The sequence below is a fragment of the Nelumbo nucifera genome, chromosome 3 (genome assembly GCF_055504915.1).
Source record: "Nelumbo nucifera cultivar China Antique chromosome 3, China Antique-T2T, whole genome shotgun sequence".
Classification (NCBI taxonomy): Eukaryota; Viridiplantae; Streptophyta; class Magnoliopsida; order Proteales; family Nelumbonaceae; genus Nelumbo; species Nelumbo nucifera.
Window position 1 is genome coordinate 75124265 of NC_142651.1, and position 8756 is coordinate 75133020.

General features: G+C 29.1%; 1 long non-coding RNA gene and 5 other non-coding genes across 6 annotated transcripts; all 6 read right to left on the bottom strand.

The window, feature by feature from the left end:
* Window positions 1-2309: 2309 nt before the first annotated feature.
* On the bottom strand, window positions 2310-4367 carry LOC148801363 (uncharacterized). The gene is made up of 2 exons (XR_016083433.1): window positions 3550-4367; window positions 2310-3418 (listed from the first exon to the last, which is right to left on the bottom strand). It is a non-coding gene; the product is annotated as an uncharacterized LOC148801363 (long non-coding RNA).
* LOC148801364 (small nucleolar RNA snoR86) lies at window positions 3113-3237 on the bottom strand. The gene has a single exon (XR_016084964.1). It is a non-coding gene; the product is annotated as a small nucleolar RNA snoR86 (small nucleolar RNA).
* LOC148801365 (small nucleolar RNA snoR137) lies at window positions 3298-3448 on the bottom strand. The gene has a single exon (XR_016085096.1). It is a non-coding gene; the product is annotated as a small nucleolar RNA snoR137 (small nucleolar RNA).
* LOC148801366 (small nucleolar RNA Z196/R39/R59 family) lies at window positions 3685-3772 on the bottom strand. Its single transcript, XR_016085095.1, has one exon. It is a non-coding gene; the product is annotated as a small nucleolar RNA Z196/R39/R59 family (small nucleolar RNA).
* Window positions 3849-3927, bottom strand: LOC148801367 (small nucleolar RNA Z195/SNORD33/SNORD32 family). The gene has a single exon (XR_016085094.1). It is a non-coding gene; the product is annotated as a small nucleolar RNA Z195/SNORD33/SNORD32 family (small nucleolar RNA).
* LOC148801368 (small nucleolar RNA U31b) lies at window positions 4089-4172 on the bottom strand. Its single transcript, XR_016085099.1, has one exon. It is a non-coding gene; the product is annotated as a small nucleolar RNA U31b (small nucleolar RNA).
* Window positions 4368-8756: the final 4389 nt, after the last annotated feature.

The window sequence follows — 8756 nt, forward strand, 5'->3', positions numbered from 1 at the left end:
GGCAACCCCGAGGATCTCGTTACCATACTCCGTGTCTTACGAGATCGTACCTTGTAACGGCTAATATTATCTCACCTACTCCCCGATTCAGGCGAAAATAGGCAACCTTACCAGTTAGTGGCGTTATCCCCAACTAACACGGAAACGGATATTGTCACAGCAGGGATCCAGGAACAACTCCACCAAACCCACAAGGACTCCAGTATATAAAGGCCTCACCCCACAGGGGCGAAGGTGAAATAATCTCTGCTCTCTAACTCTCTCACAATCTAATATCATTTTCAGCTCCCAACCAAGTGCTAACTTATGCATCGGAGCCACCCTACCAAGTAGACAACCATGGGTTCTCTGATTCATCCCTTGTAGGTCCATCTAGCCCAACGTTGCCGGTAGCCAGATCATCTCCAAGATTGATAAACAATGAACATTATTTATTAGCGGGTTTGAAAGCATATTGTCCAGAACTTTCCACAACCTTCCTATTTCCTGTGGACGTTTCTCTTTCTCATCGTCTTTGTATTTTTACCTTTCCGTCTTTCACCCCCTCTCTGTATTCCTTAATAAGTATCTAATCATCGTCATCGTCATCTCTCTCGTTGCCTCTTTCTTCATCTGATTTCTGATTTTTTTCCTCTATCATCCATGGCCTCCGAACCAGAAATTGCCGAGGCATCGTTTCTGGATCAACTAATCAGTAGTAGAAATAGAGATCTCTCTCTTTCTTCCTCTTATACTGGGTTACACGAACTCACCGAGGAGAGAACCCGATGACCCTGATCGGGAAAGTGAAGGACAGAGCCACGAGCGGATCATCCTCATCAAACCCCCTTTCACGCAAGGCATGATCATCATTGAAGGTGCTGGTAGGGGGTTTTTGTCTCCGTCCTTCACGATACACGAACACGAACAATAGCGACGCTTATCCTCATCAACCCCTTAAGCGCCGTTGGTGTTCTTGTATATCATGAAGGTCGGTAAAGATGAACAGTGTATTATTCAAATTGACATTAGAATGACGAATTTTAACGAAAAACTAATGAAAGGTGATTTTTATCTCACGGTCATAATACAGGAGTCTTTATAGCAAAATAAAGTATAGAGGGTCTTTGTCACAAACCTCATAATATAAGATAAATTTTTTAATTATCATAAAAATCTTTCCTTTAATTTCATTTTATTAAAAACCTCCACTAAAATTTTAAAACACTAAAGAAAAACCTCCCTCCGTCATTTACCCATACCAGAAACGTAATAAACTTATGAAATTATCGTTAACTATTCTGCAGAACATTTAAAATTTTTTAAAATCCCAAATTGCCCTCATTTGAGCGACAACACTTCCACAATTGGCTTCTGTTCTTTTTCAGAGCAAAAGAAAATAACACCACTAAACTCTTGCAGCGTCGCCATTGCTCGGAATACCAAGAATTGCTAAAATTTAAAACAAACACACAAATGGTTAAGAAAAAAAATCGCTAGGTGTTTCAATATAAAGCAAACAGGATCGTGTCAATGAATCGCTGCAGCTATGGTTATGGCAGATGTGAATGAGTTCGAACAACACCGCATTTTAGATAATAAATTGAAAAAATGCCCTTTACCATTTGTCCGTCTTTCTGAAAGTAACAAAGGTGATCTTTTAATTTAAACACACGATTTGAGTATTAACTAGGCCAAATATCTTTCTCAATTCAGGGATTGAGTATTAGCTACGGTTTACATGCCATTTTCAAATTCACTTCCTGAATGGAAGCTCCTATGCACCACTAGTCTGTTTATGGGAATCGCCATCTACTTCAAGGTTTGGCTTATTGATTACAATTTCTTTTTTCAAGATAAAGATTGGACGAGGCTCGATTCCATCAGTTTACCATTGGCATATATCGCATCAGTTTTTCCTTGTTTAATGGACTATGGTTGCTGATATTTATTGGCTCTTGTTTCTTCTAAGTGTATCTCGTAGGTAGGATGCCTGACGATTAATTTTTATACGTTCTGTTTAATTAGTGACAGAATGGAGTTTTTTATTAAATTTTTTAAAAATTTAGGGAAGGTTTTTATTAAAATGAAATTAAAGGGAAGGTTTTTATAACTCATTCTCCCCCTTAGCTCAATTTCTTTATGATTTACTTATTATTATATTTTTATTCTTTTATGATTAATTTAGTCTACTCACTCCGGGTGGTGATCCTTTCTCACTCTAAATCTGCAAATGCATATGATCCTTTCTCACTCTAAATCTGCAAACATGAACTTGGACCTTTGCAGCTGAAATTCATGATTAGGGAGTATAAAATGGAAAATACTAATTTTAGCAATACCCGAACATTGATAAAACTTTAACGAACCCTTGGGTTTACATGTACTTTGCTAAAGGACTACAACCTGTGGAATGATGGCACCATTGAACCAAGCATGGCACAGAGAAGCCAGAGATAAAAATGCAATTGTCTTGACGTTAACCTAACCACATCAACAAATCTAGGAGTTTCACTATTCGAATCCACTTGGGCTATATAACTGGGTTTAGTGTGGATTAAAACTCCAAATACCCCTTAAAATCAACAAAGAAATTTTGGTGATTCTTCACAAAATATTAATGACTCCTCGCAAAGTAAAGCCAACAGAGGGAATGATGCCAGCCTATTTAGAACTCCTCACCACTCCAACGTTGAATGTCAGGCATTCAACTTCTAAATCAGAAACGACTTCTTAACCAAACTGGTGCATCAACCTCGACTTCCGGTTAAATAACCGAATTCAAATTTGAGCGTTGAGCCTCTTTTATCTTAAAAGAATCAGTCTCAAATTTCAATCAAGTAGTCAAATTCTACGTTGGGCCAGAGGACATTTTCCTAAATTAAGTATCAGCCTCAGATACCAATTTAGTACTTTCAGACTTCAGAGCGCTAAGTAGTAAAAATTTATAAAGGTATCGATGAAACCGAACCTGTTCTTCCCTTTCGATTTTCTTCTCGAAAGGAGATCCTATTTTCAACAATTACTGCTTATTCAATTAAAATTTTCATTGAAGAACATTTAAACTATTCATTCGTTTATTCAAAAGTTTACTATTAAATTTCAATTATATTGGAAAAAACTAATAAAATTGTATGTAGCGAATTGTTCGAGGCCATATTCAAAATGGAGTGGATTTGATAGGCACGGAGAATCGCTGAATGATATTGCCAACCTTCAATGCAAGTAGCGTCATCTAATTTTTGGGCGCCCTTGCTCTGCAAATTGGCTTCGTCATTTATAGGTTGAAAACAGAGGAGAGAAGAATTCTATCTGAAAATATGTACCAGGAGACAGGTAACACAGTGAGGCCAGATAGAACCCACCGTGCTGTTTTATACTGGCGAGATTCCTTCTATCAATATATGCTTCTGAAACATGATCATCCTCCATTACTTATCTAGGAGCGAGTTCACCAGTAAGAAGCAACAACATACTAAAATAAGAAAATTATATGATAATAATACTACAAAAATCAGATGATGTAAACAGGGATAAAGTAACAGGAAGCTTGTTTGGAACGTGAGCAACCTGTGTCGCAAGATCTGTTTTCGATCTCTGCCTTCCAAACGAGACGCCCAGCTATTGGAAGTTGCAGACAAGGCATCAGATACCTCAGGCATTGCAGCTACGAATCAAACTAATATTGGAATTATAATTCATACATGCAATCTCAGCCGAAAGATGGTGATTTTTTGAGATAATAATCACTGAGAACCTCAGTAGAGATTAAAAGCCTTCATCATTGATTGCAAACATTAGGGTTTTGAAGTCAAAAAGAACGAACGAAAGCGAAAAAAGAGAAGAAAAGAGATCTAAATGGAAAGCAAGAGAGATCAGATGGTAGTGCATGTTTAGAATTCATCATTCTGTATACAGAATAGATGGATAAAATTCTTCATGTCTCTCTGCAAATTTCAGATTCACAAGAAATAAATAAAAACTGAAGAGGAAAAAGGAATCAAAAACAGCAAAAATTGATCGGATCCATCTATTACAGAAGATAAAAAGAGTTTTTGGGGAGAAAAAAGAAGGAAAACAGAAAGTTGTTCTTTTGGGTTTGGTAAAAGGAATCAGATATAGAATTTGTCGATCACCATGTCGCATCAAGAGATGCTTGTAAGACTGGGGCGACAAAACCTATCATCATCTTCAGTTGCTTTGAGACTGAAAATGTAGGACTATAGAGAGACGAAGATCAGAGGAAATGTAAAGAAGAGAGAGAGAGAAGCTTTGACAGAGAAGAACGGAGGAGGGATGGAGAGGAAGAGGAAGAGATTAGTGAGGTATTTAAAGAAGCAAATTTAGGGTTTCGTTTGGAGAATATTAGGGTTTGGACTTTGGAGTCTTTCTGGGTTCATACTTCCGCGTTGCCGTAAATGCCCTTATCGGGGATTCGCTTCCGCAGTTTCACTCCTAAAAGGGAGGAAGGGCTCCCTTCAACGACGGATGATAGAGCCACGTTATCCATATAATCAGCAAAGTAGCTTTTTTATTTGACAAGTGAGTCAATATATATATATTAAAATAAGGAAGTTTAAAAATTTTTTACTCTTTTGAATTTTTTGTATTTTTTATTTCATTTCATTTTTGAAAATAATTATGTATTTTCCCAATAACCTAAATAATCTTTTTTCCTAAAATTTCTCCAAAATTATCTTTAATTCCTATTTATCTTTTAAACTATCTTTAATTTCTATTTATCTCTAAAATTATCTCTAGTTTAGAAGACAGTTTCTCTCCTAAACTACCTCAAATTCCAATTTATCCCCTCCCCTACTTTTTATCTATATCTATCTAAAGAAAGCTTGATTAAAAAAATTAAGAATTATTTAAATATTATCAATTTAAATGTTTTTATATTTAATAATATGTAATAGCTTTAAATAAATAAAATTCAAATAACAAAAAAAATAAATATTTATAGATTAATTAAATATTTAAATAACTAAATATTTATCATAAATAAATTTTAAATAGTTGAAATAATGAAATTATGTAATAAATTAAAAAAAATTCTTCAAAGTAGAAAAAATCAAAACATAATATTGAAATTAATAATAATTTACTATATTAAAAAATTAATACTGAAATTATGTAATAATAGTATAAATTATAATTTTATGGATAATTAAATTCAATAAATAATTAATATTTTAAATTTTAAATATTTTACATATTTTACATATTATTTAAGTACTTAAATAACTAAATATTTTAAATAACAAAATATTTAACATAACTAGGTTTTAAATAGTTAAAATAAAGAAATTATGTAATAAATTTATAAAAATGAAAAGTAGAAATATAATTATAACATTGAAATTAATAATAATTTAATATTTTTACATAATATTATAAATAACTAATTTCACTTATATCAAGTAATAATTCGAGAAAATAACTTTCAAAAAAATAATATTTATTAATAATAATTTTAAACTCTTAATCTGTATTTATTATATAATTATATATACTAAAATTAATATTTATTGTATTTTAGTAATTATTTATTTTTTTTTGTGATAAATGTATTTTCAATAATTATGTATAAATGTATTTTGTTTTTTTTTTATTTAATAGAAAACTTTCAATAATTATTGAAGATTAAACTACTATTATTGAAATTTTTAAATTTAATTTATTGTACTTATTGTATTTTTGTTATAACTTATTGATTAATATTTATTATAGATTAAACTATTATTTGAGATTATACTATTTATTGAATAAGTTAATATATTTTTAGTACTTATTGTATTTTTTCATTATCAATGTATTTTCAATAATTGTGTATTTTTCTATAAATTTTCAATAATTATGGGAGATTAAACTATTGTTATTTATCAGAGATGAGACTATTAATTTAACTGAAATTATCGGTGTTCATGAGTTGGTTCGGTTTGGTCGTAGGGTATTTGGCCAATCAAATTGACTTGGTCAGGTTGGGGAGTTGGTCAACTAAAACCGACTGACCTTTTGTGAAAACCAACCTACTCAAGTTGTATATGTTTGGGTCAATTTTTTGGTTTGGTCATTCGGTTCAAAAGATTTAAACTTAAAATTTTAATTTAATTTTAAAAATTGCAGTGCAATTATTAAAAAATTAGATTATAATATAAAACATTTTAGACTAAGAAATATGAGAAATTTTCCACTTTTCCATATTCAAAATTATATTTAAAATATAAAATATTAATATATATCCATTGTTAGGTCATTCAATTTTGGTCAATTTACAAATGGCCAAAGTGAAACTGATCCAAGTTGGTCCAATTTAGAAATTTTTTAACCAAAACTGGCCTTAAATACTAGAAAACTGACCAACTCGGGTCGAGTTGATCGGGTTGGTTGGTTTTATCAGTTTGATGAATAAACATAATTGAAATTAATTATTATTTTTGTATTATAAAAAATTTATTAAAGGTAGTATAAATTAAAGTCGAAAATATAAAACAATTGTATACTCTTTTGTGTTTCTATTAGGGTCATTTACTAGAACATACCTCATAGTCTTACATATTTACTTAAACCTACCTTATAGTTTTCATTTTACTAAAACATCCCACATATTTTACAACTTATTTACTTAATCAACCTTTTACTAAGGAGTATTTGTTTTGCCATTAGGCCCATGATTTTTTATTCCAAAAATACCCTTAACACTTTTTTTGTACAAAAAACTAATTTGACCAAGTATACCCACTAGAGTGGTTGCCCATGTCTTATTAAGGGCAAAAATGGTATTTTTATTTTTATTTTCTTTTGATTAAATTTACTTAAATGAACATTAGGGTCAATACTGTCATTTTCCACTGTCATCTAATGGAAGATTGATTAAATCAATTGCTAATTATAAGCGGTGTTTTATTAAAATGCTAATTGTATGGTAGATTTTAGTAAATCCATGAAAATATAAGGGGTATTTTAATAAATGACAATTTCTATTATTTAGCTTTCGCTTAATAAATCTCGTGCATCACACGGGTCATATATATATATAGTGGACCCACTACCACTATTTAGACACATGGCATCCTATTAATTCAAGAAATAGGATTCAAAAAGTGGGTAGCTTCACTCCTAAACATTTTCAATAGACAGTTATTTATTAGTTTAACACATGTTTATCTGATAGTCTATTAAATACAAATGGTGAGACCCATTAAAAGATTACCATAAATCCACAATTGTTTTTAAATGATTTTTTTTTTTCAAAATGAAAATACTTTATTAATTAAAAACTTGATTTAACTTTTAGGAAGCAACCTAATTTAACTATTAAAAACAAATAACTCAAAATAGATTTATTAGATAAATAGTAAATACCAAATAAAGTGGGTTATATATATTAAAGGAAGGTCTTCGGGCGATAGTCTCCTCCCATTCAAACACATGGCATCCCATTTTTACAAGAAATAGAATTTCAATTCAACTACCCACTTTCCCATTTTTGTAGGAAATAGATTTTAAATTCAACTACCCACATTTTTCAAGAAATAGTAATTCAATTCATTCGTGGGTAGGCACACGTTTCTTTTAGGAAAACAAAAAAGTAAGCACACGTTTCTTTCTATATGAATCAATAATTACCTTAATTCAATTAACTTAACTAATTAATTAATTTATTTACATAAGTAACAAATTGATAAGAGAAATACAAAATTATTCAATTACGAACAAAAATGATTAAATAATTCAAAACATTTACTTAAACAAAATATTATTAAATAATTAATAAATTGAGAAAAGTACTATAATATGATTAAACAAATATAATTGATTATTCACTATAGAATGGATAGTTAAATAATAAAATGATTAAGTAATTTACTAATTAAGAATTAAATTAACAAGAAAAAAATTGAATAATTTAATTTATTCAAATAAAAATTTGATCCAAGTAATTAAAATTGACTAATTCAATAAGAAAATAATTGAACAATTAATACAATATTTAAAAATAAAAAATTTGCTAAAAGGAAAAACTATTAAATAATTAAATATGATTAATTAAAAAATGATTCAATAGCAAAAGTCAAATCCAACACTTCGTGCATCCCACGTGTAATACATTATTTAAATGTTAGTAATATTAATTAATAGTATTTAATATAGCAATATATATTTCAAAATTTTACCTTATAAATAGTATTTATTATCGGTATCTATTAACAGTATATAAGGACACATGTTTGTAATTTTTATTTCCATTGTTTCAAAAAATTTCCAATAATTAACAGTAATTTATAGTAATATTTATTGATAAAATTTATCAAAATTATATTTATTAACATTATTTATTGTGGTATTTATATAATTTAGTTACGAATTTAATACTATTAGAAATAATTTTAATAGAAATTATTACAGAACTAATTTATATTTATTTTCAGTATTATTACAGTATTTTCAGTATTAATTTTAACTGTATTTATCTATGGTTATTTTTAAATTAGTTTGAGTGGTTTACTTACAAATAAATTCTTTAAACGTTAGCAATATTAATAGTAACAGTATTAAATAAGAATTATTAGTATTTATTAACAATATTTATTAAAAAATAATTTTGAGAATATAACAGTATTAACAGTATTTATTTTCAGTATATAACAATATTTATTTACCATTAGTTATCACCATTAGTATTCATAATCTTTATTAGGGTATTAATTTAATAATATTTAACATTATTCATAATCTTGATGGTATTCATAATTAATTTAATTATATTAAAA